Source organism: Callionymus lyra, chromosome 17 (assembly GCF_982586985.1).
Source record: "Callionymus lyra chromosome 17, fCalLyr1.hap1.1, whole genome shotgun sequence".
NCBI lineage: Eukaryota > Metazoa > Chordata > Actinopteri > Syngnathiformes > Callionymidae > Callionymus > Callionymus lyra.
In genome coordinates, this window is record NC_141834.1 from 1999564 (window position 1) to 2024000 (window position 24437).

The following is a 24437-nucleotide window of genomic DNA, read 5'->3' on the forward strand; positions in this document are numbered from 1 at the left end:
ATTGGAAAAAAAAACATTTCATCCTATCCTCCATGTGCTGAAACCTAAGATATCAGGCCATTATTAGTCCTGTTTTATTACTGTTTTCATGTGTTGTTGTGGCCGAGTGGTTAAGGCGATGGACTAGAAATCCATTGGGGTTTCCCCGCGTAGGTTCAAATCCTGCCAACAACGAAGCTCGTCTAGTATTACTTCCTGCTCTTTTACAGTAAATGCAATATTTTTGCATCAAATAAGAGAAAAGTATTTTTACTGAGATAAATGCATGCAATGGTGGTATAGTGGTGAGCATAGCTGCCTTCCAAGCAGTTGACCCGGGTTTGTTTCCAGGGTGTTGCAGAAGTGTTTTTCTATTAAACAAGAATTGGAAAAAAAACATTACATCCTATACTCAATGTGCTCAAACCTACGATATCAGGCCAATATTAGCCCTGTTGAATTACATCTCTTCATGTGTTGTTGTGGCGGAGTGGTTAAGGCGATGGACTAGAAATCCATTGGGGTTTCCCCGCGTAGGTTCAAATCCTGCCAACAACGAAGCTCGTCTAGTATTACTTCCTGCTCTTTTACATTGAATGCAATCATTTGCATCAAAAAAGAGAAAAGTACTTTTACTGCAGATAAATTCATGCATTGGTGGTATAGTGGTGAGCATAGCTGCCTTCCAAGCAGTTGACCCGGGTTCGATTCCCGGCCATTGCAGAAGTGTTTTTCTATTAAAAAAGAATTGGAAAAAAAAACATTTCATCCTATCCTCCAAGTGCTCAAACCTACGATATCAGGCCATTATAAGCCCTGTTGAATTACATCTCTTCATGTATTGTTGTGGCCGAGTGGTTAAGGCGATGGACTAGAAATCCATTGGGGTTTCCCCGCGTAGGTTCAAATCCTGCCAACAACGAAGCTCGTCTAGTATTACTTCCTGCTCTTTTACATTAAATGCAATCATTTGCATCAAATAAGAGAAAAGTACTTTTACTGCAGACAAATGCATGCAATGGTGGTATAGTGGTGAGCATAGCTGCCTTCCAAGCAGTTGACCCGGGTTCGATTCCCGGCCATTGCAGAAGTGTTTTTCTATTAAAAAAGAATTGGAAAAAAAAACATTTCATCCTATCCTCCATGTGCTGAAACCTAAGATATCAGGCCATTATTAGTCCTGTTTTATTACTGTTTTCATGTGTTGTTGTGGCCGAGTGGTTAAGGCGATGGACTAGAAATCCATTGGGGTTTCCCCGCGTAGGTTCAAATCCTGCCAACAACGAAGCTCGTCTAGTATTACTTCCTGCTCTTTTACAGTAAATGCAATATTTTTGCATCAAATAAGAGAAAAGTATTTTTACTGAGATAAATGCATGCAATGGTGGTATAGTGGTGAGCATAGCTGCCTTCCAAGCAGTTGACCCGGGTTTGTTTCCAGGGTGTTGCAGAAGTGTTTTTCTATTAAACAAGAATTGGAAAAAAAACATTACATCCTATACTCAATGTGCTCAAACCTACGATATCAGGCCAATATTAGCCCTGTTGAATTACATCTCTTCATGTGTTGTTGTGGCGGAGTGGTTAAGGCGATGGACTAGAAATCCATTGGGGTTTCCCCGCGTAGGTTCAAATCCTGCCAACAACGAAGCTCGTCTAGTATTACTTCCTGCTCTTTTACATTAAATGCAATCATTTGCATCAAAAAAGAGAAAAGTACTTTTACTGCAGATAAATTCATGCATTGGTGGTATAGTGGTGAGCATAGCTGCCTTCCAAGCAGTTGACCCGGGTTCGATTCCCGGCCATTGCAGAAGTGTTTTTCTATTAAACAAGAATTGGAAAAAAAACCATTTCATCCTATCCTCAATCTGCTCAAACCTACAATATCAGGCCATTATTAGCCCTGTTGAAGTACATCACTACATGTGTTGTTGTGGCCGAGTGGTTAAGGCGATGGACTAGAAATCCATTGGGGTTTCCCCGCGTAGGTTCAAATCCTGCCAACAACGAAGCTCGTCTAGTATTACTTCCTGCTCTTTTACATTAAATGCAATCATTTGCATCAAATAAGAGAAAAGTACTTTTACTGCAGACAAATGCATGCAATGGTGGTATAGTGGTGAGCATAGCTGCCTTCCAAGCAGTTGACCCGGGTTCGATTCCCAGCCATTGCAGAAGTGTTTTTCTATTAAAAAAGAATTGGAAAAAAAAACATTTCATCCTATCCTCCAAGTGCTCAAACCTAAGATATCAGGCCATTATTAGTCCTGTTTTATTACTGTTTTCATGTGTTGTTGTGGCCGAGTGGTTAAGGCGATGGACTAGAAATCCATTGGGGTTTCCCCGCGTAGGTTCAAATCCTGCCAACAACGAAGCTCGTCTAGTATTATTCCTGCTCTTTTACAGTAAATGCAATATTTTGCATCAAATAAGAGAAAAGTACTTTTACTGGAGATTAATGCATGCAATGGTGTTACAGTGGTGAGCATAGCTGCCTTCCAAGCAGTTGACCCGGGTTCGTTTCCAGGGCGTTGCAGAAGTGTTTTTCTAATGAAACAAGAATTGAAAAAAACATTTCATACTATCCTCAATGTGCTCAAACCTACGATATCAGGCCATTATAAGCCCTGTTGAATTACATCTCTTCATGTATTGTTGTGGCCGAGTGGTTAAGGCGATGGACTAGAAATCCATTGGGGTTTCCCCGCGTAGGTTCAAATCCTGCCAACAACGAAGCTCGTCTAGTATTACTTCCTGCTCTTTTACATTAAATGCAATCATTTGCATCAAATAAGAGAAAAAGTACTTTTACTGGAGATGAATGCATGCAATGGTGGTACAGTGGTGAGCATAGCTGCCTTCCAAGCAGTTGACCCGGGTTCGTTTCCAGGGCGTTGCAGAAGTGTTTTTCTAATGAAACAAGAATTAAAAAAAACATTTCATACTGTCCTCAATGTGCTCAAACTTACAATATCAGGCCATTATTAGCCCTGTTGAATTACATCTCTTCATGTGTTGTTGTGGCGGAGTGGTTAAGGCGATGGACTAGAAATCCATTGGGGTTTCCCCGCGTAGGTTCAAATCCTGCCAACAACGAAGCTCGTCTAGTATTACTTCCTTCTCTTTTACATTAAATGCAATCATTTGCATCAAAAAAGAGAAAAGTACTTTTACTGCAGATAAATTCATGCATTGGTGGTATAGTGGTGAGCATAGCTGCCTTCCAAGCAGTTGACCCGGGTTCGATTCCCGGCCATTGCAGAAGTGTTTTTCTATTAAAAAAGAATTGGAAAAAAAACGTTTCATCCTATGCTCAATGTGCTCAAACCTAAGATATCAGGCCATTATTAGTCCTGTTTTATTACTGTTTTCATGTGTTGTTGTGGCCGAGTGGTTAAGGCGATGGACTAGAAATCCATTGGGGTTTCCCCGCGTAGGTTCAAATCCTGCCAACAACGAAGCTCGTCTAGTATTACTTCCTGCTCTTTTACAGTAAATGCAATATTTTGCATCAAATAAGAGAAAAGTACTTTTACTGGAGATTAATGCATGCAATGGTGTTACAGTGGTGAGCATAGCTGCCTTCCAAGCAGTTGACCCGGGTTCGTTTCCAGGGCGTTGCAGAAGTGTTTTTCTAATGAAACAAGAATTGAAAAAAACATTTCATACTATCCTCAATGTGCTCAAACCTACGATATCAGGCCATTATAAGCCCTGTTGAATTACATCTCTTCATGTATTGTTGTGGCCGAGTGGTTAAGGCGATGGACTAGAAATCCATTGGGGTTTCCCCGCGTAGGTTCAAATCCTGCCAACAACGAAGCTCGTCTAGTATTACTTCCTGCTCTTTTACATTAAATGCAATCATTTGCATCAAATAAGAGAAAAGTACTTTTACTGCAGACAAATGCATGCAATGGTGGTATAGTGGTGAGCATAGCTGCCTTCCAAGCAGTTGACCCGGGTTTGATTCCCGGCCAATTGCAGAAGTGTTTTTCTATTAAAAAAGAATTGGAAAAAAAAACATTTCATCCTATCCTCCATGTGCTGAAACCTAAGATATCAGGCCATTATTAGTCCTGTTTTATTACTGTTTTCATGTGTTGTTGTGGCCGAGTGGTTAAGGCGATGGACTAGAAATCCATTGGGGTTTCCCCGCGTAGGTTCAAATCCTGCCAACAACGAAGCTCGTCTAGTATTACTTCCTGCTCTTTTACAGTAAATGCAATATTTTTGCATCAAATAAGAGAAAAGTATTTTTACTGAGATAAATGCATGCAATGGTGGTATAGTGGTGAGCATAGCTGCCTTCCAAGCAGTTGACCCGGGTTTGTTTCCAGGGTGTTGCAGAAGTGTTTTTCTATTAAACAAGAATTGGAAAAAAAACATTACATCCTATACTCAATGTGCTCAAACCTACGATATCAGGCCAATATTAGCCCTGTTGAATTACATCTCTTCATGTGTTGTTGTGGCGGAGTGGTTAAGGCGATGGACTAGAAATCCATTGGGGTTTCCCTGCGTAGGTTCAAATCCTGCCAACAACGAAGCTCGTCTAGTATTACTTCCTGCTCTTTTACATTAAATGCAATCATTTGCATCAAAAAAGAGAAAAGTACTTTTACTGCAGATAAATTCATGCATTGGTGGTATAGTGGTGAGCATAGCTGCCTTCCAAGCAGTTGACCCGGGTTCGATTCCCGGCCATTGCAGAAGTTTTTTTATATTAAACAAGAATTGGAAAAAAAACGTTTCATCCTATGCTCAATGTGCTCAAACCTACGACATTTCAGGCCATTATTAGCCCTGTTGAATTACATCTCTTCATGTGTTGTTGTGGCCGAGTGGTTAAGGCGATGGACTTGAAATCCATTGGGGTTTCCCCGCGTAGGTTCAAATCCTGCCAACAACGAAGCTCTTCTAGTATTACTTCCTGCTCTTTTACAGTAAATGCAATATTTTGCATCAAATAAGAGAAAAAGTACTTTTACTGGAGATGAATGCATGCAATGGTGGTACAGTGGTGAGCATAGCTGCCTTCCAAGCAGTTGACCCGGGTTCGTTTCCAGGGCGTTGCAGAAGTGTTTTTCTAATGAAACAAGAATTGAAAAAAACATTTCATACTATCCTCAATGTGCTCAAACTTACAATATCAGGCCATTATTAGCTCTGTTGAATTACATCTCTTCATGTGTTGTTGTGGCCGAGTGGTTAAGGCGATGGAGTAGAAATCCATTGGGGTTTTCCCGCGTAGGTTCAAATCCTGCCAACAACGAAGCTCGTCTAGTATTACTTCCTGCTCTTTTACATTAAATGCAATCATTTGCATCAAATAAGAGAAAAGTACTTTTACTGCAGACAGATGCATGCAATGGTGGTATAGTGGTGAGCATAGCTGCCTTCCAAGCAGTTGACCCGGGTTCGATTCCCGGCCATTGCAGAAGTGTTTTTCTATTAAACAAGAATTGGAAAAAAACATTTCATCCTATCCTCCATGTGCTCAAACCTACGATATCAGGCCATTATTAGCCCTGTTGAATAACATCTCTTCATGTGTTGTTGTGGCCGAGTGGTTAAGGCGATGGACTTGAAATCCATTGGGGTTTCCCCGCGTAGGTTCAAATCCTGCCAACAACGAAGCTCGTCTAGTATTACTTCCTGCTCTTTTACAGTAAATGCAATATTTTTGCATCAAATAAGAGAAAAGTATTTTTACTGAGATAAATGCATGCAATGGTGGTATAGTGGTGAGCATAGCTGCCTTCCAAGCAGTTGACCCGGGTTTGTTTCCAGGGTGTTGCAGAAGTGTTTTTCTATTAAACAAGAATTGGAAAAAAAACATTACATCCTATACTCAATGTGCTCAAACCTACGATATCAGGCCAATATTAGCCCTGTTGAATTACATCTCTTCATGTGTTGTTGTGGCGGAGTGGTTAAGGCGATGGACTAGAAATCCATTGGGGTTTCCCCGCGTAGGTTCAAATCCTGCCAACAACGAAGCTCGTCTAGTATTACTTCCTGCTCTTTTACATTGAATGCAATCATTTGCATCAAAAAAGAGAAAAGTACTTTTACTGCAGATAAATTCATGCATTGGTGGTATAGTGGTGAGCATAGCTGCCTTCCAAGCAGTTGACCCGGGTTCGATTCCCGGCCATTGCAGAAGTGTTTTTCTATTAAAAAAGAATTGGAAAAAAAAACATTTCATCCTATCCTCCAAGTGCTCAAACCTACGATATCAGGCCATTATAAGCCCTGTTGAATTACATCTCTTCATGTATTGTTGTGGCCGAGTGGTTAAGGCGATGGACTAGAAATCCATTGGGGTTTCCCCGCGTAGGTTCAAATCCTGCCAACAACGAAGCTCGTCTAGTATTACTTCCTGCTCTTTTACATTAAATGCAATCATTTGCATCAAATAAGAGAAAAGTACTTTTACTGCAGACAAATGCATGCAATGGTGGTATAGTGGTGAGCATAGCTGCCTTCCAAGCAGTTGACCCGGGTTCGATTCCCGGCCATTGCAGAAGTGTTTTTCTATTAAAAAAGAATTGGAAAAAAAAACATTTCATCCTATCCTCCATGTGCTGAAACCTAAGATATCAGGCCATTATTAGTCCTGTTTTATTACTGTTTTCATGTGTTGTTGTGGCCGAGTGGTTAAGGCGATGGACTAGAAATCCATTGGGGTTTCCCCGCGTAGGTTCAAATCCTGCCAACAACGAAGCTCGTCTAGTATTACTTCCTGCTCTTTTACAGTAAATGCAATATTTTTGCATCAAATAAGAGAAAAGTATTTTTACTGAGATAAATGCATGCAATGGTGGTATAGTGGTGAGCATAGCTGCCTTCCAAGCAGTTGACCCGGGTTTGTTTCCAGGGTGTTGCAGAAGTGTTTTTCTATTAAACAAGAATTGGAAAAAAAACATTACATCCTATACTCAATGTGCTCAAACCTACGATATCAGGCCAATATTAGCCCTGTTGAATTACATCTCTTCATGTGTTGTTGTGGCGGAGTGGTTAAGGCGATGGACTAGAAATCCATTGGGGTTTCCCCGCGTAGGTTCAAATCCTGCCAACAACGAAGCTCGTCTAGTATTACTTCCTGCTCTTTTACATTAAATGCAATCATTTGCATCAAAAAAGAGAAAAGTACTTTTACTGCAGATAAATTCATGCATTGGTGGTATAGTGGTGAGCATAGCTGCCTTCCAAGCAGTTGACCCGGGTTCGATTCCCGGCCATTGCAGAAGTGTTTTTCTATTAAACAAGAATTGGAAAAAAAACCATTTCATCCTATCCTCAATCTGCTCAAACCTACAATATCAGGCCATTATTAGCCCTGTTGAAGTACATCACTACATGTGTTGTTGTGGCCGAGTGGTTAAGGCGATGGACTAGAAATCCATTGGGGTTTCCCCGCGTAGGTTCAAATCCTGCCAACAACGAAGCTCGTCTAGTATTACTTCCTGCTCTTTTACATTAAATGCAATCATTTGCATCAAATAAGAGAAAAGTACTTTTACTGCAGACAAATGCATGCAATGGTGGTATAGTGGTGAGCATAGCTGCCTTCCAAGCAGTTGACCCGGGTTCGATTCCCAGCCATTGCAGAAGTGTTTTTCTATTAAAAAAGAATTGGAAAAAAAAACATTTCATCCTATCCTCCAAGTGCTCAAACCTAAGATATCAGGCCATTATTAGTCCTGTTTTATTACTGTTTTCATGTGTTGTTGTGGCCGAGTGGTTAAGGCGATGGACTAGAAATCCATTGGGGTTTCCCCGCGTAGGTTCAAATCCTGCCAACAACGAAGCTCGTCTAGTATTATTCCTGCTCTTTTACAGTAAATGCAATATTTTGCATCAAATAAGAGAAAAGTACTTTTACTGGAGATTAATGCATGCAATGGTGTTACAGTGGTGAGCATAGCTGCCTTCCAAGCAGTTGACCCGGGTTCGTTTCCAGGGCGTTGCAGAAGTGTTTTTCTAATGAAACAAGAATTGAAAAAAACATTTCATACTATCCTCAATGTGCTCAAACCTACGATATCAGGCCATTATAAGCCCTGTTGAATTACATCTCTTCATGTATTGTTGTGGCCGAGTGGTTAAGGCGATGGACTAGAAATCCATTGGGGTTTCCCCGCGTAGGTTCAAATCCTGCCAACAACGAAGCTCGTCTAGTATTACTTCCTGCTCTTTTACATTAAATGCAATCATTTGCATCAAATAAGAGAAAAAGTACTTTTACTGGAGATGAATGCATGCAATGGTGGTACAGTGGTGAGCATAGCTGCCTTCCAAGCAGTTGACCCGGGTTCGTTTCCAGGGCGTTGCAGAAGTGTTTTTCTAATGAAACAAGAATTAAAAAAAACATTTCATACTGTCCTCAATGTGCTCAAACTTACAATATCAGGCCATTATTAGCCCTGTTGAATTACATCTCTTCATGTGTTGTTGTGGCCGAGTGGTTAAGGCGATGGACTAGAAATCCATTGGGGTTTCCCCGCGTAGGTTCAAATCCTGCCAAAAAAGAAGCTCGTCTAGTATTACTTCCTGCTCTTTTACATTAAATGCAATCATTTGCATCAAATAAGAGAAAAGTACTTTTACTGCAGAAAAATGCATGCAATGGTGGTATAGTGGTGAGCATAGCTGCCTTCCAAGCAGTTGACCCGGGTTCGATTCCCGGCCATTGCAGAAGTTTTTTTCTATTAAAAAAGAATTGGAAAAAAAAACATTTCATCCTATCCTCCAAGTGCTCAAACCTAAGATATCAGGCCATTATTAGTCCTGTTTTATTACTGTTTTCATGTGTTGTTGTGGCCGAGTGGTTAAGGCGATGGACTAGAAATCCATTGGGGTTTCCCCGCGTAGGTTCAAATCCTGCCAACAACGAAGCTCGTCTAGTATTACTTCCTGCTCTTTTACATTAAATGCAATCATTTGCATCAAATAAGAGAAAAGTACTTTTACTGCAGACCAATGCATACAATGGTGGTATAGTGGTGAGCATAGCTGCCTTCCAAGCAGTTGACCCGGGTTCGATTCCCGGCCATTGCAGAAGTGTTTTTCTATTAAAAAAGAATTGGAAAAAAAAACATTTCATCCTATCCTCCATGTGCTGAAACCTAAGATATCAGGCCATTATTAGTCCTGTTTTATTACTGTTTTCATGTGTTGTTGTGGCCGAGTGGTTAAGGTGATGGACTAGAAATCCATTGGGGTTTCCCCGCGTAGGTTCAGATCCTGCCAACAACGAAGCTCGTCTAGTATTACTTCCTGCTCTTTTACAGTAAATGCAATATTTTTGCATCAAATAAGAGAAAAGTATTTTTACTGAGATAAATGCATGCAATGGTGGTATAGTGGTGAGCATAGCTGCCTTCCAAGCAGTTGACCCGGGTTTGTTTCCAGGGTGTTGCAGAAGTGTTTTTCTATTAAACAAGAATTGGAAAAAAAACATTACATCCTATACTCAATGTGCTCAAACCTACGATATCAGGCCAATATTAGCCCTGTTGAATTACATCTCTTCATGTGTTGTTGTGGCGGAGTGGTTAAGGCGATGGACTAGAAATCCATTGGGGTTTCCCCGCGTAGGTTCAAATCCTGCCAACAACGAAGCTCGTCTAGTATTACTTCCTTCTCTTTTACATTAAATGCAATCATTTGCATCAAAAAAGAGAAAAGTACTTTTACTGCAGATAAATTCATGCATTGGTGGTATAGTGGTGAGCATAGCTGCCTTCCAAGCAGTTGACCCGGGTTCGATTCCCGGCCATTGCAGAAGTGTTTTTCTATTAAAAAAGAATTGGAAAAAAAACGTTTCATCCTATGCTCAATGTGCTCAAACCTAAGATATCAGGCCATTATTAGTCCTGTTTTATTACTGTTTTCATGTGTTGTTGTGGCCGAGTGGTTAAGGCGATGGACTAGAAATCCATTGGGGTTTCCCCGCGTAGGTTCAAATCCTGCCAACAACGAAGCTCGTCTAGTATTACTTCCTGCTCTTTTACAGTAAATGCAATATTTTGCATCAAATAAGAGAAAAGTACTTTTACTGGAGATTATTGCATGCAATGGTGTTACAGTGGTGAGCATAGCTGCCTTCCAAGCAGTTGACCCGGGTTCGTTTCCAGGGCGTTGCAGAAGTGTTTTTCTAATGAAACAAGAATTGAAAAAAACATTTCATACTATCCTCAATGTGCTCAAACCTACGATATCAGGCCATTATAAGCCCTGTTGAATTACATCTCTTCATGTATTGTTGTGGCCGAGTGGTTAAGGCGATGGACTAGAAATCCATTGGGGTTTCCCCGCGTAGGTTCAAATCCTGCCAACAACGAAGCTCGTCTAGTATTACTTCCTGCTCTTTTACATTAAATGCAATCATTTGCATCAAATAAGAGAAAAGTACTTTTACTGCAGACAAATGCATGCAATGGTGGTATAGTGGTGAGCATAGCTGCCTTCCAAGCAGTTGACCCGGGTTTGATTCCCGGCCAATTGCAGAAGTGTTTTTCTATTAAAAAAGAATTGGAAAAAAAAACATTTCATCCTATCCTCCATGTGCTGAAACCTAAGATATCAGGCCATTATTAGTCCTGTTTTATTACTGTTTTCATGTGTTGTTGTGGCCGAGTGGTTAAGGCGATGGACTAGAAATCCATTGGGGTTTCCCCGCGTAGGTTCAAATCCTGCCAACAACGAAGCTCGTCTAGTATTACTTCCTGCTCTTTTACAGTAAATGCAATATTTTTGCATCAAATAAGAGAAAAGTATTTTTACTGAGATAAATGCATGCAATGGTGGTATAGTGGTGAGCATAGCTGCCTTCCAAGCAGTTGACCCGGGTTTGTTTCCAGGGTGTTGCAGAAGTGTTTTTCTATTAAACAAGAATTGGAAAAAAAACATTACATCCTATACTCAATGTGCTCAAACCTACGATATCAGGCCAATATTAGCCCTGTTGAATTACATCTCTTCATGTGTTGTTGTGGCGGAGTGGTTAAGGCGATGGACTAGAAATCCATTGGGGTTTCCCTGCGTAGGTTCAAATCCTGCCAACAACGAAGCTCGTCTAGTATTACTTCCTGCTCTTTTACATTAAATGCAATCATTTGCATCAAAAAAGAGAAAAGTACTTTTACTGCAGATAAATTCATGCATTGGTGGTATAGTGGTGAGCATAGCTGCCTTCCAAGCAGTTGACCCGGGTTCGATTCCCGGCCATTGCAGAAGTTTTTTTATATTAAACAAGAATTGGAAAAAAAACGTTTCATCCTATGCTCAATGTGCTCAAACCTACGACATTTCAGGCCATTATTAGCCCTGTTGAATTACATCTCTTCATGTGTTGTTGTGGCCGAGTGGTTAAGGCGATGGACTTGAAATCCATTGGGGTTTCCCCGCGTAGGTTCAAATCCTGCCAACAACGAAGCTCTTCTAGTATTACTTCCTGCTCTTTTACAGTAAATGCAATATTTTGCATCAAATAAGAGAAAAAGTACTTTTACTGGAGATGAATGCATGCAATGGTGGTACAGTGGTGAGCATAGCTGCCTTCCAAGCAGTTGACCCGGGTTCGTTTCCAGGGCGTTGCAGAAGTGTTTTTCTAATGAAACAAGAATTGAAAAAAACATTTCATACTATCCTCAATGTGCTCAAACTTACAATATCAGGCCATTATTAGCTCTGTTGAATTACATCTCTTCATGTGTTGTTGTGGCCGAGTGGTTAAGGCGATGGAGTAGAAATCCATTGGGGTTTTCCCGCGTAGGTTCAAATCCTGCCAACAACGAAGCTCGTCTAGTATTACTTCCTGCTCTTTTACATTAAATGCAATCATTTGCATCAAATAAGAGAAAAGTACTTTTACTGCAGACAGATGCATGCAATGGTGGTATAGTGGTGAGCATAGCTGCCTTCCAAGCAGTTGACCCGGGTTCGATTCCCGGCCATTGCAGAAGTGTTTTTCTATTAAACAAGAATTGGAAAAAAACATTTCATCCTATCCTCCATGTGCTCAAACCTACGATATCAGGCCATTATTAGCCCTGTTGAATAACATCTCTTCATGTGTTGTTGTGGCCGAGTGGTTAAGGCGATGGACTTGAAATCCATTGGGGTTTCCCCGCGTAGGTTCAAATCCTGCCAACAACGAAGCTCTTCTAGTATTACTTCCTGCTCTTTTACAGTAAATGCAATATTTTGCATCAAATAAGAGAAAAGTACTTTTACTGGAGATTAATGCATGCAATGGTGGTACAGTGGTGAGCATAGCTGCCTTCCAAGCAGTTGACCCGGGTTCGTTTCCAGGGCGTTGCAGAAGTGTTTTTCTAATGAAACAAGAATTGAAAAAAACATTTCATACTATCCTCAATGTGCTCAAACCTACGATATCAGGCCATTATAAGCCCTGTTGAATTACATCTCTTCATGTGTTGTTGTGGCCGAGTGGTTAAGGCGATGGACTAGAAATCCATTGGGGTTTCCCCACATAGGTTCAAATCCTGCCAACAACAAAGCTCGTCTAGTATTACTTCCTGCTCTTTTACAATAAATGCAATCATTTGCATCAAATAAGAGAAAAGTACTTTTACTGCAGACAAATGCATGCAATGGTGGTATAGTGGTGAGCATAGCTGCCTTCCAAGCAGTTGACCCGGGTTCGATTCCCGGCCATTGCAGAAGTGTTTTTCTATTAAACAAGAATTGGAAAAAAACATTTCATCCTATCCTCCATGTGCTCAAACCTACGATATCAGGCCATTATTAGCCCTGTTGAATAACATCTCTTCATGTGTTGTTGTGGCCGAGTGGTTAAGGCGATGGACTTGAAATCCATTGGGGTTTCCCCGCGTAGGTTCAAATCCTGCCAACAACGAAGCTCTTCTAGTATTACTTCCTGCTCTTTTACAGTAAATGCAATATTTTGCATCAAATAAGAGAAAAGTACTTTTACTGGAGATTAATGCATGCAATGGTGGTACAGTGGTGAGCATAGCTGCCTTCCAAGCAGTTGACCCGGGTTCGTTTCCAGGGCGTTGCAGAAGTGTTTTTCTAATGAAACAAGAATTGAAAAAAACATTTCATACTATCCTCAATGTGCTCAAACCTAAGATATCAGGCCATTATTAGTCCTGTTTTATTACTGTTTTCATGTGTTGTTGTGGCCGAGTGGTTAAGGCGATGGACTAGAAATCCATTGGGGTTTCCCCGCGTAAGTTCAAATCCTGCCAACAACGAAGCTAGTCTAGTATTACTTCCTGCTCTTTTACAGTAAATGCAATATTTTTGCATAAAATAAGAGAAAAGTATTTTTACTGAGATAAATGCATGCAATGGTGGTATAGTGGTGAGCATAGCTGCCTTCCAAGCAGTTGACCCGGGTTTGTTTCCAGGGTGTTGCAGAAGTGTTTTTCTATTAAACAAGAATTGGAAAAAAAAACATTACATCCTATACTCAATGTGCTCAAACCTACGATATCAGGCCACTATAAGCCCTGTTGAATTACATCTCTTCATGTGTTGTTGTGGCGGAGTGTTTAACGTGATGGACTAGAATTCCATTGGGGTTCCCCCGCATAGGTTCAAATCCTGCCAACAACGAAGCTCGTCTAGTATTACTTCCTGCTCTTTTACAGTAAATGCAATATTTTGCATCAAATAAGAGAAAAGTATTTTTACTGCAGATAAATTCATGCAATGGTGGTATAGTGGTGAGCATAGCTGCCTTCCAAGCAGTTGACCCGGGTTCGATTCCCGGCCATTGCAGAAGTGTTTTTCTATTAAACAAGAATTGGAAAAAAAAACATTTCATCCTATCCTCTATCTGCTCAAACCTACAATATCAGGCCATTATTAGCCCTGTTGAAGTACATCACTACATGTGTTGTTGTGGCCGAGTGGTTAAGGCGATGGACTAGAAATCCATTGGGGTTTCCCCGCGTAGGTTCAAATCCTGCCAACAACGAAGCTCGTCTAGTATTACTTCCTGCTCTTTTACATTAAATGCAATCATTTGCATCAAATAAGAGAAAAGTACTTTTACTGCAGAAAAATGCATGCAATGGTGGTATAGTGGTGAGCATAGCTGCCTTCCAAGCAGTTGACCCGGGTTCGATTCCCGGCCATTGCAGAAGTGTTTTTCTATTAAAAAAGAATTGGAAAAAAAAACATTTCATCCTATCCTCCATGTGCTCAAACCTAAGATATCAGGCCATTATTAGTCCTGTTTTATTACTGTTTTCATGTGTTGTTGTGGCCGAGTGGTTAAGGCGATGGACTAGAAATCCATTGGGTTTCCCCGCGTAGGTTCAAATCCTGCCAACAACGAAGCTCGTCTAGTATTACTTCCTTCTCTTTTACATTAAATGCAATCATTTGCATCAAAAAAGAGAAAAGTACTTTTACTGCAGATAAATTCATGCATTGGTGGTATAGTGGTGAGCATAGCTGCCTTCCAAGCAGTGGACCCGGGTTCGATTCCCGGCCATTGCAGAAGTGTTTTTATATTAAACAAGAATTGGAAAAAAAAACATTACATCCTATACTCAATGTGCTCAAACCTACGATATCAGGCCAATATTAGCCCTGTTGAATTACATCTCTTCATGTGTTGTTGTGGCGGAGTGGTTAAGGCGATGGACTAGAAATCCATTGGGGTTTCCCCGCGTAGGTTCAAATCCTGCCAACAACGAAGCTCGTCTAGTATTACTTCCTTCTCTTTTACATTAAATGCAATCATTTGCATCAAAAAAGAGAAAAGTACTTTTACTGCAGCTAAATTCATGCATTGGTGGTATAGTGTTGAGCATAGTTGCCTTCCAAGCAGTTGACCCGGGTTCGATTCCCGGCCATTGCAGAAGTGTTTTTATATTAAACAAGAATTGGAAAAAAAACCTTTCATCCTATGCTCAATGTGCTCAAACCTACGACATTTCAGGCCATTATTAGCCCTGTTGAATTACATCTCTTCATGTGTTGTTGTGGCCGAGTGGTTAAGGCGATGGACTTGAAATCCATTGGGGTTTCCCCGCGTAGGTTCAAATCCTGCCAACAACGAAGCTCTTCTAGTATTACTTCCTGCTCTTTTACAGTAAATGCAATATTTTGCATCAAATAAGAGAAAAAGTACTTTTACTGGAGATGAATGCATGCAATGGTGGTACAGTGGTGAGCATAGCTGCCTTCCAAGCAGTTGACCCGGGTTCGTTTCCAGGGCGTTGCAGAAGTGTTTTTCTAATGAAACAAGAATTGAAAAAAACATTTCATACTATCCTCAATGTGCTCAAACTTACAATATCAGGCCATTATTAGCTCTGTTGAATTACATCTCTTCATGTGTTGTTGTGGCCGAGTGGTTAAGGCGATGGAGTAGAAATCCATTGGGGTTTCCCCGCATAGGTTCAAATCCTGCCAACAACGAAGCTCGTCTAGTATTACTTCCTGCTCTTTTACATTAAATGCAATCATTTGCATCAAATAAGAGAAAAGTACTTTTACTGCAGACAAATGCATGCAATGGTGGTATAGTGGTGAGCATAGCTGCCTTCCAAGCAGTTGACCCGGGTTCGATTCCCGGCCATTGCAGAAGTGTTTTTCTATTAAACAAGAATTGGAAAAAAAACCATTTCATCCTATCCTCAATCTGCTCAAACCTACAATATCAGGCCATTATTAGCCCTGTTGAAGTACATCACTACATGTGTTGTTGTGGCCGAGTGGTTAAGGCGATGGACTAGAAATCCATTGGGGTTTCCCCGCGTAGGTTCAAATCCTGCCAACAACGAAGCTCGTCTAGTATTACTTCCTTCTCTTTTACATTAAATGCAATCATTTGCATCAAAAAAGAGAAAAGTACTTTTACTGCAGATAAATTCATGCATTGGTGGTATAGTGGTGAGCATAGCTGCCTTCCAAGCAGTTGACCCGGGTTAGATTCCCGGCCATTGCAGAAGTGTTTTTATATTAAACAAGAATTGGAAAAAAAACGTTTCATCCTATGCTCAATGTGCTCAAACCTACGACATTTCAGGCCATTATTAGCCCTGTTAAATTACATCTCTTCATGTGTTGTTGTGGCCGAGTGGTTAAGGCGATGGACTTGAAATCCATTGGGGTTTCCCCGCGTAGGTTCAAATCCTGCCAACAACGAAGCTCTTCTAGTATTACTTCCTGCTCTTTTACAGTAAATGCAATATTTTGCATCAAATAAGAGAAAAAGTACTTTTACTGGAGATGAATGCATGCAATGGTGGTACAGTGGTGAGCATAGCTGCCTTCCAAGCAGTTGACCCGGGTTCGTTTCCAGGGCGTTGCAGAAGTGTTTTTCTAATGAAACAAGAATTGAAAAAAACATTTCATACTATCCTCAATGTGCTCAAACTTACAATATCAGGCCATTATTAGCCCTGTTGAATTACATCTCTTCATGTGTTGTTGTGGCCGAGTGGTTAAGGCGATGGACTAGAAATCGATTGGGGTTTCCCAGCGTAGGTTCAAATCCTGCCAACAACGAAGCTCGTCTAGTATTACTTCCTGCTCTTTTACATTAAATGCAATCATTTGCATCAAATAAGAGAAAAGTACTTTTACTGCAGACAAATGCATGCAATGGTGGTATAGTGGTGAGCATAGCTGCCTTCCAAGCAGTTGGCCCGGGTTCGATTCCCGGCCATTGCAGAAGTGTTTTTCTATTAAAAAATAATTGGAAAAAAAACATTTCATCCTATCCTCCAAGTGCTCAAACCTAAGATATCAGGTCATTATTAGTCCTGTTTTATTACTGTTTTCATGTGTTGTTGTGGCCGAGTGGTTAAGGCGATGGACTAGAAATCCATTGGGGTTTCCCCGCGTAGGTTCAAATCCTGCCAACAACGAAGCTCGTCTAGTATTACTTCCTGCTCTTTTACAGTAAATGCAATATTTTGCATCAAATAAGAGAAAAGTACTTTTACTGGAGATTAATGCATGCAATGGTGGTACAGTGGTGAGCATAGCTGCCTTCCAAGCAGTTGACCCGGGTTCGATTCCCGGCCATTGCAGAAGTGTTTTTCTATTAAACAAGAATTGGAAAAAAACATTTCATACTATCCTCCATGTGCTCAAACCTACGATATCAGGCCATTATAAGCCCTGTTGAATTACATCTCTTCATGTGTTGTTGTGGCCGAGTGGTTAAGGCAATGGACTAGAAATCCATTGGGGTTTCCCCACATAGGTTCAAATCCTGCCAACAACAAAGCTCGTCTAGTATTACTTCCTGCTCTTTTACAATAAATGCAATCATTTGCATCAAATAAGAGAAATGTTCTTTTACTGCAGACAAATGCATGCAATGGTGGTATAGTGGTGAGCATAGCTGCCTTCCAAGCAGTTGACCCGGGTTCGATTCGCGGCCATTGCAGAAGTGTTTTTCTATTAAAAAAGAATTCGAAAAAAAACATTTAATCCTATCCTCCATGTGCTCAAACCTAAGATATCAGGCCATTATTAGTCCTGTTTTATTACTGTTTTCATGTGTTGTTGTGGCCGAGTGGTTAAGGCGATGGACTAGAAATCCATTGGGGTTTCCCCGCATAGGTTCAAATCCTGCCAACAACGAAGCTAGTCTAGTATTACTTCCTGCTCTTTTACAGTAAATGTAATATTTTTGCATCAAATAAGAGAAAAGTATTTTTACTGAGATAAATGCATGCAATGGTGGTATAGTGGTGAGCATAGCTGCCTTCCAAGCAGTTGACCCGGGTTTGTTTCCAGGGTGTTGCAGAAGTGTTTTTCTATTAAACAAGAATTGGAAAAAAAAACATTACATCCTATACTCAATGTGCTCCAACCTACGATATCAGGCCATTATAAGCCCTGTTGAATTACATCTCTTCATGTGTTGTTGTGGCGGAGTGTTTAAGGTGATGGACTAGAATTCCATTGGGGTTCCCCCGCATAGGTTCAAATCCTGCCAACAACGAAGCTCGTCTAGTATTACTTCCTGCTCTTTTACAGTAAATGCAATATTTTGCATCAAATAAGAGAAAAGTATTTTTACTGCAGATAAATTCATGCAATGGTGGTATAGTGGTGAGCATAGCTGCCTTCCAAGCAGTTGACCCGGGTTCGATTCCCGGCCATTGTAGAAGTGTTTTTCTATTAAACAAGAATTGGAAAAAAAACATTTCATCCTATCCTCAATCTGCTCAAACCTACAATATCAGGCCATTATTAGCCCTGTTGAAGTACATCACTACATGTGTTGTTGTGGCCGAGTGGTTAAGGCGATGGACTAGAAATCCATTGGGGTTTCCCCGCGTAGGTTCAAATCCTGCCAACAACGAAGCTCGTCTAGTATTACTTCCTGCTCTTTTACATTAAATGCAATCATTTGCATCAAATAAGAGAAAAGTACTTTTACTGCAGAAAAATGCATGCAATGGTGGTATAGTGGTGAGCATAGCTGCCTTCCAAGCAGTTGACCCGGGTTCGATTCCCGGCCATTGCAGAAGTGTTTTTCTATTAAAAAAGAATTGGGAAAAAAAAACATTTCATCCTATCCTCCAAGTGCTCAAACCTAAGATATCAGGCCATTATTAGTCCTGTTTTATTACTGTTTTCATGTGTTGTTGTGGCCGAGTGGTTAAGGCGATGGACTAGAAATCCATTGGGGTTTCCCCGCGTAGGTTCAAATCCTGCCAACAACGAAGCTCGTCTAGTATTACTTCCTGCTCTTTTACAGTAAATGCAATCATTTGCATCAAATAAGAGAAAAGTACTTTTACTGGAGATTAATGCATGCAATGGTGGTACAGTGGTGAGCATAGCTGCCTTCCAAGCAGTTGACCCGGGTTCGTTTCCAGGGCGTTGCAGAAGTGTTTTTCTAATGAAACAAGAATTGAAAAAAACATTTCATACTATCCTCAATGTGCTCAAACCTACGATATCAGGCCATTATAAGCCCTGTTGAATTACATCTCTTCATGTGTTGTTGTGGCCGAGTGGTTAAGGCGATGGACTAGAAATCCATTGGGGTTTCCCCGCGTAGGTTCAAATCCTGCCAACAACGAAGCTCGTCTAGTATTACTTCCTGCTCTTTTACATTAAATGCAATCATTTGCATCAAATAAGAGAAAAGTACTTTTACTGCAGACAAATGCATGCAATGGTGGTATAGTGGTGAGCATAGCTGCCTTCCAAGCAGTTGACCCGGGTTCGATTCCCGGCCATTGCAGAAGTGTTTTTCTATTAAAAAAGAATTGGAAAAAAAAACATTTCATCCTATCCTCCATGTGCTCAAACCTAAGATATCAGGCCATTATTAGTCCTGTTTTATTACTGTTTTCATGTGTTGTTGTGGCCGAGTGGTTAAGGCGATGGACTAGAAATCCATTGGGGTTTCCCCGCGTAGGTTCAAATCCTGCCAACAACGAAGCTCGTCTAGTATTACTTCCTGCTCTTTTACAGTAAATGCAATATTTTTGCATCAAATAAGAGAAAAGTATTTTTACTGAGATAAATGCATGCAATGGTGGTATAGTGGTGAGCATAGCTGCCTTCCAAGCAGTTGACCCGGGTTTGTTTCCAGGGTGTTGCAGAAGTGTTTTTCTATTAAACAAGAATTGGAAAAAAAACATTACATCCTATACTCAATGTGCTCAAACCTACGATATCAGGCCAATATTAGCCCTGTTGAATTACATCTCTTCATGTGTTGTTGTGGCGGAGTGGTTAAGGCGATGGACTAGAAATCCATTGGGGTTTCCCCGCGTAGGTTCAAATCCTGCCAACAACGAAGCTCGTCTAGTATTACTTCCTGCTCTTTTACATTAAATGCAATCATTTGCATCAAAAAAGAGAAAAGTACTTTTACTGCAGATAAATTCATGCATTGGTGGTATAGTGGTGAGCATAGCTGCCTTCCAAGCAGTTGACCCGGGTTCGATTCCCGGCCATTGCAGAAGTGTTTTTCTATTAAAAAAGAATTGGAAAAAAAACGTTTCATCCTATGCTCAATGTGCTCAAACCTAAGATATCAGGCCATTATTAGTCCTGTTTTATTACTGTTTTCATGTGTTGTTGTGGCCGAGTGGTTAAGGCGATGGACTAGAAATCCATTGGGGTTTCCCCGCGTAGGTTCAAATCCTGCCAACAACGAAGCTCGTCTAGTATTACTTCCTGCTCTTTTACAGTAAATGCAATATTTTGCATCAAATAAGAGAAAAGTACTTTTACTGGAGATTAATGCATGCAATGGTGTTACAGTGGTGAGCATAGCTGCCTTCCAAGCAGTTGACCCGGGTTCGTTTCCAGGGCGTTGCAGAAGTGTTTTTCTAATGAAACAAGAATTAAAAAAAACATTTCATACTATCCTCAATGTGCTCAAACCTACGATATCAGGCCATTATAAGCCCTGTTGAATTACATCTCTTCATGTATTGTTGTGGCCGAGTGGTTAAGGCGATGGACTAGAAATCCATTGGGGTTTCCCCGCGTAGGTTCAAATCCTGCCAACAACGAAGCTCGTCTAGTATTACTTCCTGCTCTTTTACATTAAATGCAATCATTTGCATCAAATAAGAGAAAAGTACTTTTACTGCAGACAAATGCATGCAATGGTGGTATAGTGGTGAGCATAGCTGCCTTCCAAGCAGTTGACCCGGGTTTGATTCCCGGCCAATTGCAGAAGTGTTTTTCTATTAAAAAAGAATTGGAAAAAAAAACATTTCATCCTATCCTCCATGTGCTGAAACCTAAGATATCAGGCCATTATTAGTCCTGTTTTATTACTGTTTTCATGTGTTGTTGTGGCCGAGTGGTTAAGGCGATGGACTAGAAATCCATTGGGGTTTCCCCGCGTAGGTTCAAATCCTGCCAACAACGAAGCTCGTCTAGTATTACTTCCTGCTCTTTTACAGTAAATGCAATATTTTTGCATCAAATAAGAGAAAAGTATTTTTACTGAGATAAATGCATGCAATGGTGGTATAGTGGTGAGCATAGCTGCCTTCCAAGCAGTTGACCCGGGTTTGTTTCCAGGGTGTTGCAGAAGTGTTTTTCTATTAAACAAGAATTGGAAAAAAAACATTACATCCTATACTCAATGTGCTCAAACCTACGATATCAGGCCAATATTAGCCCTGTTGAATTACATCTCTTCATGTGTTGTTGTGGCGGAGTGGTTAAGGCGATGGACTAGAAATCCATTGGGGTTTCCCTGCGTAGGTTCAAATCCTGCCAACAACGAAGCTCGTCTAGTATTACTTCCTGCTCTTTTACATTAAATGCAATCATTTGCATCAAAAAAGAGAAAAGTACTTTTACTGCAGATAAATTCATGCATTGGTGGTATAGTGGTGAGCATAGCTGCCTTCCAAGCAGTTGACCCGGGTTCGATTCCCGGCCATTGCAGAAGTTTTTTTATATTAAACAAGAATTGGAAAAAAAACGTTTCATCCTATGCTCAATGTGCTCAAACCTACGACATTTCAGGCCATTATTAGCCCTGTTGAATTACATCTCTTCATGTGTTGTTGTGGCCGAGTGGTTAAGGCGATGGACTTGAAATCCATTGGGGTTTCCCCGCGTAGGTTCAAATCCTGCCAACAACGAAGCTCTTCTAGTATTACTTCCTGCTCTTTTACAGTAAATGCAATATTTTGCATCAAATAAGAGAAAAAGTACTTTTACTGGAGATGAATGCATGCAATGGTGGTACAGTGGTGAGCATAGCTGCCTTCCAAGCAGTTGACCCGGGTTCGTTTCCAGGGCGTTGCAGAAGTGTTTTTCTAATGAAACAAGAATTGAAAAAAACATTTCATACTATCCTCAATGTGCTCAAACTTACAATATCAGGCCATTATTAGCTCTGTTGAATTACATCTCTTCATGTGTTGTTGTGGCCGAGTGGTTAAGGCGATGGAGTAGAAATCCATTGGGGTTTTCCCGCGTAGGTTCAAATCCTGCCAACAACGAAGCTCGTCTAGTATTACTTCCTGCTCTTTTACATTAAATGCAATCATTTGCATCAAATAAGAGAAAAGTACTTTTACTGCAGACAGATGCATGCAATGGTGGTATAGTGGTGAGCATAGCTGCCTTCCAAGCAGTTGACCCGGGTTCGATTCCCGGCCATTGCAGAAGTGTTTTTCTATTAAACAAGAATTGGAAAAAAACATTTCATCCTATCCTCCATGTGCTCAAACCTACGATATCAGGCCATTATTAGCCCTGTTGAATAACATCTCTTCATGTGTTGTTGTGGCCGAGTGGTTAAGGCGATGGACTTGAAATCCATTGGGGTTTCCCCGCGTAGGTTCAAATCCTGCCAACAACGAAGCTCTTCTAGTATTACTTCCTGCTCTTTTACAGTAAATGCAATATTTTGCATCAAATAAGAGAAAAGTACTTTTACTGGAGATTAATGCATGCAATGGTGGTACAGTGGTGAGCATAGCTGCCTTCCAAGCAGTTGACCCGGGTTCGTTTCCAGGGCGTTGCAGAAGTGTTTTTCTAATGAAACAAGAATTGAAAAAAACATTTCATACTATCCTCAATGTGCTCAAACCTACGATATCAGGCCATTATAAGCCCTGTTGAATTACATCTCTTCATGTGTTGTTGTGGCCGAGTGGTTAAGGCGATGGACTAGAAATCCATTGGGGTTTCCCCACATAGGTTCAAATCCTGCCAACAACAAAGCTCGTCTAGTATTACTTCCTGCTCTTTTACAATAAATGCAATCATTTGCATCAAATAAGAGAAAAGTACTTTTACTGCAGACAAATGCATGCAATGGTGGTATAGTGGTGAGCATAGCTGCCTTCCAAGCAGTTGACCCGGGTTCGATTCCCGGCCATTGCAGAAGTGTTTTTCTATTAAAAAAGAATTGGAAAAAAAACATTTAATCCTATCCTCCATGTGCTCAAACCTAAGATATCAGGCCATTATTAGTCCTGTTTTATTACTGTTTTCATGTGTTGTTGTGGCCGAGTGGTTAAGGCGATGGACTAGAAATCCATTGGGGTTTCCCCGCGTAAGTTCAAATCCTGCCAACAACGAAGCTAGTCTAGTATTACTTCCTGCTCTTTTACAGTAAATGCAATATTTTTGCATAAAATAAGAGAAAAGTATTTTTACTGAGATAAATGCATGCAATGGTGGTATAGTGGTGAGCATAGCTGCCTTCCAAGCAGTTGACCCGGGTTTGTTTCCAGGGTGTTGCAGAAGTGTTTTTCTATTAAACAAGAATTGGAAAAAAAAACATTACATCCTATACTCAATGTGCTCAAACCTACGATATCAGGCCACTATAAGCCCTGTTGAATTACATCTCTTCATGTGTTGTTGTGGCGGAGTGTTTAACGTGATGGACTAGAATTCCATTGGGGTTCCCCCGCATAGGTTCAAATCCTGCCAACAACGAAGCTCGTCTAGTATTACTTCCTGCTCTTTTACAGTAAATGCAATATTTTGCATCAAATAAGAGAAAAGTATTTTTACTGCAGATAAATTCATGCAATGGTGGTATAGTGGTGAGCATAGCTGCCTTCCAAGCAGTTGACCCGGGTTCGATTCCCGGCCATTGCAGAAGTGTTTTTCTATTAAACAAGAATTGGAAAAAAAAACATTTCATCCTATCCTCTATCTGCTCAAACCTACAATATCAGGCCATTATTAGCCCTGTTGAAGTACATCACTACATGTGTTGTTGTGGCCGAGTGGTTAAGGCGATGGACTAGAAATCCATTGGGGTTTCCCCGCGTAGGTTCAAATCCTGCCAACAACGAAGCTCGTCTAGTATTACTTCCTGCTCTTTTACATTAAATGCAATCATTTGCATCAAATAAGAGAAAAGTACTTTTACTGCAGAAAAATGCATGCAATGGTGGTATAGTGGTGAGCATAGCTGCCTTCCAAGCAGTTGACCCGGGTTCGATTCCCGGCCATTGCAGAAGTGTTTTTCTATTAAAAAAGAATTGGAAAAAAAAACATTTCATCCTATCCTCCATGTGCTCAAACCTAAGATATCAGGCCATTATTAGTCCTGTTTTATTACTGTTTTCATGTGTTGTTGTGGCCGAGTGGTTAAGGCGATGGACTAGAAATCCATTGGGTTTCCCCGCGTAGGTTCAAATCCTGCCAACAACGAAGCTCGTCTAGTATTACTTCCTTCTCTTTTACATTAAATGCAATCATTTGCATCAAAAAAGAGAAAAGTACTTTTACTGCAGATAAATTCATGCATTGGTGGTATAGTGGTGAGCATAGCTGCCTTCCAAGCAGTGGACCCGGGTTCGATTCCCGGCCATTGCAGAAGTGTTTTTATATTAAACAAGAATTGGAAAAAAAAACATTACATCCTATACTCAATGTGCTCAAACCTACGATATCAGGCCAATATTAGCCCTGTTGAATTACATCTCTTCATGTGTTGTTGTGGCGGAGTGGTTAAG

The 24437-nt window shown here is 40.7% G+C and overlaps 64 non-coding genes across 64 annotated transcripts; all 64 read left to right on the forward strand.

Moving 5' to 3' along the window:
* The first annotated feature begins 92 nt into the window (after window positions 1–92).
* trnas-aga (transfer RNA serine (anticodon AGA)) lies at window positions 93–174 on the forward strand. Its single transcript has one exon. It is a non-coding gene; the product is annotated as a tRNA-Ser (tRNA).
* Window positions 175–630: 456 nt separating this feature from the next.
* Window positions 631–702, forward strand: trnag-ucc (transfer RNA glycine (anticodon UCC)). The gene has a single exon. It is a non-coding gene; the product is annotated as a tRNA-Gly (tRNA).
* Window positions 703–994: 292 nt separating this feature from the next.
* Window positions 995–1066, forward strand: trnag-ucc (transfer RNA glycine (anticodon UCC)). The gene has a single exon. It is a non-coding gene; the product is annotated as a tRNA-Gly (tRNA).
* Window positions 1067–1182: 116 nt separating this feature from the next.
* trnas-aga (transfer RNA serine (anticodon AGA)) lies at window positions 1183–1264 on the forward strand. The gene has a single exon. It is a non-coding gene; the product is annotated as a tRNA-Ser (tRNA).
* A 456-nt stretch (window positions 1265–1720) lies between these two features.
* trnag-ucc (transfer RNA glycine (anticodon UCC)) lies at window positions 1721–1792 on the forward strand. Its single transcript has one exon. It is a non-coding gene; the product is annotated as a tRNA-Gly (tRNA).
* Window positions 1793–1909: 117 nt separating this feature from the next.
* trnas-aga (transfer RNA serine (anticodon AGA)) lies at window positions 1910–1991 on the forward strand. Its single transcript has one exon. It is a non-coding gene; the product is annotated as a tRNA-Ser (tRNA).
* A 93-nt stretch (window positions 1992–2084) lies between these two features.
* trnag-ucc (transfer RNA glycine (anticodon UCC)) lies at window positions 2085–2156 on the forward strand. Its single transcript has one exon. It is a non-coding gene; the product is annotated as a tRNA-Gly (tRNA).
* Window positions 2157–2272: 116 nt separating this feature from the next.
* Window positions 2273–2354, forward strand: trnas-aga (transfer RNA serine (anticodon AGA)). The gene has a single exon. It is a non-coding gene; the product is annotated as a tRNA-Ser (tRNA).
* Window positions 2355–3171: 817 nt separating this feature from the next.
* trnag-ucc (transfer RNA glycine (anticodon UCC)) lies at window positions 3172–3243 on the forward strand. The gene has a single exon. It is a non-coding gene; the product is annotated as a tRNA-Gly (tRNA).
* Window positions 3244–3358: 115 nt separating this feature from the next.
* Window positions 3359–3440, forward strand: trnas-aga (transfer RNA serine (anticodon AGA)). The gene has a single exon. It is a non-coding gene; the product is annotated as a tRNA-Ser (tRNA).
* Window positions 3441–4084: 644 nt separating this feature from the next.
* trnas-aga (transfer RNA serine (anticodon AGA)) lies at window positions 4085–4166 on the forward strand. The gene has a single exon. It is a non-coding gene; the product is annotated as a tRNA-Ser (tRNA).
* Window positions 4167–4622: 456 nt separating this feature from the next.
* trnag-ucc (transfer RNA glycine (anticodon UCC)) lies at window positions 4623–4694 on the forward strand. Its single transcript has one exon. It is a non-coding gene; the product is annotated as a tRNA-Gly (tRNA).
* Window positions 4695–4812: 118 nt separating this feature from the next.
* trnas-uga (transfer RNA serine (anticodon UGA)) lies at window positions 4813–4894 on the forward strand. Its single transcript has one exon. It is a non-coding gene; the product is annotated as a tRNA-Ser (tRNA).
* A 456-nt stretch (window positions 4895–5350) lies between these two features.
* On the forward strand, window positions 5351–5422 carry trnag-ucc (transfer RNA glycine (anticodon UCC)). The gene has a single exon. It is a non-coding gene; the product is annotated as a tRNA-Gly (tRNA).
* Window positions 5423–5537: 115 nt separating this feature from the next.
* trnas-uga (transfer RNA serine (anticodon UGA)) lies at window positions 5538–5619 on the forward strand. Its single transcript has one exon. It is a non-coding gene; the product is annotated as a tRNA-Ser (tRNA).
* A 456-nt stretch (window positions 5620–6075) lies between these two features.
* trnag-ucc (transfer RNA glycine (anticodon UCC)) lies at window positions 6076–6147 on the forward strand. Its single transcript has one exon. It is a non-coding gene; the product is annotated as a tRNA-Gly (tRNA).
* Window positions 6148–6439: 292 nt separating this feature from the next.
* On the forward strand, window positions 6440–6511 carry trnag-ucc (transfer RNA glycine (anticodon UCC)). The gene has a single exon. It is a non-coding gene; the product is annotated as a tRNA-Gly (tRNA).
* A 116-nt stretch (window positions 6512–6627) lies between these two features.
* Window positions 6628–6709, forward strand: trnas-aga (transfer RNA serine (anticodon AGA)). Its single transcript has one exon. It is a non-coding gene; the product is annotated as a tRNA-Ser (tRNA).
* A 456-nt stretch (window positions 6710–7165) lies between these two features.
* trnag-ucc (transfer RNA glycine (anticodon UCC)) lies at window positions 7166–7237 on the forward strand. Its single transcript has one exon. It is a non-coding gene; the product is annotated as a tRNA-Gly (tRNA).
* A 117-nt stretch (window positions 7238–7354) lies between these two features.
* Window positions 7355–7436, forward strand: trnas-aga (transfer RNA serine (anticodon AGA)). The gene has a single exon. It is a non-coding gene; the product is annotated as a tRNA-Ser (tRNA).
* A 93-nt stretch (window positions 7437–7529) lies between these two features.
* On the forward strand, window positions 7530–7601 carry trnag-ucc (transfer RNA glycine (anticodon UCC)). Its single transcript has one exon. It is a non-coding gene; the product is annotated as a tRNA-Gly (tRNA).
* Window positions 7602–7717: 116 nt separating this feature from the next.
* trnas-aga (transfer RNA serine (anticodon AGA)) lies at window positions 7718–7799 on the forward strand. Its single transcript has one exon. It is a non-coding gene; the product is annotated as a tRNA-Ser (tRNA).
* An 817-nt stretch (window positions 7800–8616) lies between these two features.
* Window positions 8617–8688, forward strand: trnag-ucc (transfer RNA glycine (anticodon UCC)). Its single transcript has one exon. It is a non-coding gene; the product is annotated as a tRNA-Gly (tRNA).
* A 116-nt stretch (window positions 8689–8804) lies between these two features.
* trnas-aga (transfer RNA serine (anticodon AGA)) lies at window positions 8805–8886 on the forward strand. The gene has a single exon. It is a non-coding gene; the product is annotated as a tRNA-Ser (tRNA).
* Window positions 8887–8979: 93 nt separating this feature from the next.
* trnag-ucc (transfer RNA glycine (anticodon UCC)) lies at window positions 8980–9051 on the forward strand. The gene has a single exon. It is a non-coding gene; the product is annotated as a tRNA-Gly (tRNA).
* Window positions 9052–9705: 654 nt separating this feature from the next.
* On the forward strand, window positions 9706–9777 carry trnag-ucc (transfer RNA glycine (anticodon UCC)). Its single transcript has one exon. It is a non-coding gene; the product is annotated as a tRNA-Gly (tRNA).
* A 115-nt stretch (window positions 9778–9892) lies between these two features.
* Window positions 9893–9974, forward strand: trnas-aga (transfer RNA serine (anticodon AGA)). Its single transcript has one exon. It is a non-coding gene; the product is annotated as a tRNA-Ser (tRNA).
* Window positions 9975–10618: 644 nt separating this feature from the next.
* On the forward strand, window positions 10619–10700 carry trnas-aga (transfer RNA serine (anticodon AGA)). Its single transcript has one exon. It is a non-coding gene; the product is annotated as a tRNA-Ser (tRNA).
* A 456-nt stretch (window positions 10701–11156) lies between these two features.
* Window positions 11157–11228, forward strand: trnag-ucc (transfer RNA glycine (anticodon UCC)). The gene has a single exon. It is a non-coding gene; the product is annotated as a tRNA-Gly (tRNA).
* Window positions 11229–11346: 118 nt separating this feature from the next.
* trnas-uga (transfer RNA serine (anticodon UGA)) lies at window positions 11347–11428 on the forward strand. The gene has a single exon. It is a non-coding gene; the product is annotated as a tRNA-Ser (tRNA).
* Window positions 11429–11884: 456 nt separating this feature from the next.
* On the forward strand, window positions 11885–11956 carry trnag-ucc (transfer RNA glycine (anticodon UCC)). Its single transcript has one exon. It is a non-coding gene; the product is annotated as a tRNA-Gly (tRNA).
* Window positions 11957–12071: 115 nt separating this feature from the next.
* On the forward strand, window positions 12072–12153 carry trnas-uga (transfer RNA serine (anticodon UGA)). Its single transcript has one exon. It is a non-coding gene; the product is annotated as a tRNA-Ser (tRNA).
* A 455-nt stretch (window positions 12154–12608) lies between these two features.
* Window positions 12609–12680, forward strand: trnag-ucc (transfer RNA glycine (anticodon UCC)). Its single transcript has one exon. It is a non-coding gene; the product is annotated as a tRNA-Gly (tRNA).
* Window positions 12681–12795: 115 nt separating this feature from the next.
* On the forward strand, window positions 12796–12877 carry trnas-uga (transfer RNA serine (anticodon UGA)). Its single transcript has one exon. It is a non-coding gene; the product is annotated as a tRNA-Ser (tRNA).
* Window positions 12878–13695: 818 nt separating this feature from the next.
* trnag-ucc (transfer RNA glycine (anticodon UCC)) lies at window positions 13696–13767 on the forward strand. The gene has a single exon. It is a non-coding gene; the product is annotated as a tRNA-Gly (tRNA).
* A 117-nt stretch (window positions 13768–13884) lies between these two features.
* On the forward strand, window positions 13885–13966 carry trnas-aga (transfer RNA serine (anticodon AGA)). The gene has a single exon. It is a non-coding gene; the product is annotated as a tRNA-Ser (tRNA).
* Window positions 13967–14059: 93 nt separating this feature from the next.
* trnag-ucc (transfer RNA glycine (anticodon UCC)) lies at window positions 14060–14131 on the forward strand. Its single transcript has one exon. It is a non-coding gene; the product is annotated as a tRNA-Gly (tRNA).
* Window positions 14132–14421: 290 nt separating this feature from the next.
* trnag-ucc (transfer RNA glycine (anticodon UCC)) lies at window positions 14422–14493 on the forward strand. The gene has a single exon. It is a non-coding gene; the product is annotated as a tRNA-Gly (tRNA).
* A 482-nt stretch (window positions 14494–14975) lies between these two features.
* On the forward strand, window positions 14976–15057 carry trnas-uga (transfer RNA serine (anticodon UGA)). Its single transcript has one exon. It is a non-coding gene; the product is annotated as a tRNA-Ser (tRNA).
* Window positions 15058–15513: 456 nt separating this feature from the next.
* Window positions 15514–15585, forward strand: trnag-ucc (transfer RNA glycine (anticodon UCC)). The gene has a single exon. It is a non-coding gene; the product is annotated as a tRNA-Gly (tRNA).
* A 117-nt stretch (window positions 15586–15702) lies between these two features.
* On the forward strand, window positions 15703–15784 carry trnas-aga (transfer RNA serine (anticodon AGA)). Its single transcript has one exon. It is a non-coding gene; the product is annotated as a tRNA-Ser (tRNA).
* Window positions 15785–16067: 283 nt separating this feature from the next.
* On the forward strand, window positions 16068–16149 carry trnas-uga (transfer RNA serine (anticodon UGA)). Its single transcript has one exon. It is a non-coding gene; the product is annotated as a tRNA-Ser (tRNA).
* A 456-nt stretch (window positions 16150–16605) lies between these two features.
* trnag-ucc (transfer RNA glycine (anticodon UCC)) lies at window positions 16606–16677 on the forward strand. The gene has a single exon. It is a non-coding gene; the product is annotated as a tRNA-Gly (tRNA).
* A 115-nt stretch (window positions 16678–16792) lies between these two features.
* trnas-aga (transfer RNA serine (anticodon AGA)) lies at window positions 16793–16874 on the forward strand. Its single transcript has one exon. It is a non-coding gene; the product is annotated as a tRNA-Ser (tRNA).
* Window positions 16875–16967: 93 nt separating this feature from the next.
* trnag-ucc (transfer RNA glycine (anticodon UCC)) lies at window positions 16968–17039 on the forward strand. The gene has a single exon. It is a non-coding gene; the product is annotated as a tRNA-Gly (tRNA).
* A 1016-nt stretch (window positions 17040–18055) lies between these two features.
* Window positions 18056–18127, forward strand: trnag-ucc (transfer RNA glycine (anticodon UCC)). Its single transcript has one exon. It is a non-coding gene; the product is annotated as a tRNA-Gly (tRNA).
* Window positions 18128–18243: 116 nt separating this feature from the next.
* Window positions 18244–18325, forward strand: trnas-aga (transfer RNA serine (anticodon AGA)). The gene has a single exon. It is a non-coding gene; the product is annotated as a tRNA-Ser (tRNA).
* A 93-nt stretch (window positions 18326–18418) lies between these two features.
* trnag-ucc (transfer RNA glycine (anticodon UCC)) lies at window positions 18419–18490 on the forward strand. The gene has a single exon. It is a non-coding gene; the product is annotated as a tRNA-Gly (tRNA).
* A 117-nt stretch (window positions 18491–18607) lies between these two features.
* trnas-aga (transfer RNA serine (anticodon AGA)) lies at window positions 18608–18689 on the forward strand. Its single transcript has one exon. It is a non-coding gene; the product is annotated as a tRNA-Ser (tRNA).
* Window positions 18690–18969: 280 nt separating this feature from the next.
* trnas-aga (transfer RNA serine (anticodon AGA)) lies at window positions 18970–19051 on the forward strand. The gene has a single exon. It is a non-coding gene; the product is annotated as a tRNA-Ser (tRNA).
* Window positions 19052–19144: 93 nt separating this feature from the next.
* Window positions 19145–19216, forward strand: trnag-ucc (transfer RNA glycine (anticodon UCC)). The gene has a single exon. It is a non-coding gene; the product is annotated as a tRNA-Gly (tRNA).
* A 116-nt stretch (window positions 19217–19332) lies between these two features.
* Window positions 19333–19414, forward strand: trnas-aga (transfer RNA serine (anticodon AGA)). Its single transcript has one exon. It is a non-coding gene; the product is annotated as a tRNA-Ser (tRNA).
* Window positions 19415–19870: 456 nt separating this feature from the next.
* trnag-ucc (transfer RNA glycine (anticodon UCC)) lies at window positions 19871–19942 on the forward strand. The gene has a single exon. It is a non-coding gene; the product is annotated as a tRNA-Gly (tRNA).
* A 115-nt stretch (window positions 19943–20057) lies between these two features.
* trnas-aga (transfer RNA serine (anticodon AGA)) lies at window positions 20058–20139 on the forward strand. Its single transcript has one exon. It is a non-coding gene; the product is annotated as a tRNA-Ser (tRNA).
* Window positions 20140–20783: 644 nt separating this feature from the next.
* On the forward strand, window positions 20784–20865 carry trnas-aga (transfer RNA serine (anticodon AGA)). The gene has a single exon. It is a non-coding gene; the product is annotated as a tRNA-Ser (tRNA).
* Window positions 20866–21321: 456 nt separating this feature from the next.
* On the forward strand, window positions 21322–21393 carry trnag-ucc (transfer RNA glycine (anticodon UCC)). Its single transcript has one exon. It is a non-coding gene; the product is annotated as a tRNA-Gly (tRNA).
* Window positions 21394–21511: 118 nt separating this feature from the next.
* On the forward strand, window positions 21512–21593 carry trnas-uga (transfer RNA serine (anticodon UGA)). The gene has a single exon. It is a non-coding gene; the product is annotated as a tRNA-Ser (tRNA).
* A 456-nt stretch (window positions 21594–22049) lies between these two features.
* Window positions 22050–22121, forward strand: trnag-ucc (transfer RNA glycine (anticodon UCC)). Its single transcript has one exon. It is a non-coding gene; the product is annotated as a tRNA-Gly (tRNA).
* Window positions 22122–22236: 115 nt separating this feature from the next.
* trnas-uga (transfer RNA serine (anticodon UGA)) lies at window positions 22237–22318 on the forward strand. The gene has a single exon. It is a non-coding gene; the product is annotated as a tRNA-Ser (tRNA).
* A 455-nt stretch (window positions 22319–22773) lies between these two features.
* trnag-ucc (transfer RNA glycine (anticodon UCC)) lies at window positions 22774–22845 on the forward strand. The gene has a single exon. It is a non-coding gene; the product is annotated as a tRNA-Gly (tRNA).
* Window positions 22846–23499: 654 nt separating this feature from the next.
* trnag-ucc (transfer RNA glycine (anticodon UCC)) lies at window positions 23500–23571 on the forward strand. The gene has a single exon. It is a non-coding gene; the product is annotated as a tRNA-Gly (tRNA).
* Window positions 23572–23688: 117 nt separating this feature from the next.
* On the forward strand, window positions 23689–23770 carry trnas-aga (transfer RNA serine (anticodon AGA)). The gene has a single exon. It is a non-coding gene; the product is annotated as a tRNA-Ser (tRNA).
* Window positions 23771–23863: 93 nt separating this feature from the next.
* Window positions 23864–23935, forward strand: trnag-ucc (transfer RNA glycine (anticodon UCC)). Its single transcript has one exon. It is a non-coding gene; the product is annotated as a tRNA-Gly (tRNA).
* Window positions 23936–24225: 290 nt separating this feature from the next.
* trnag-ucc (transfer RNA glycine (anticodon UCC)) lies at window positions 24226–24297 on the forward strand. Its single transcript has one exon. It is a non-coding gene; the product is annotated as a tRNA-Gly (tRNA).
* The last annotated feature ends 140 nt before the right edge of the window (window positions 24298–24437 follow it).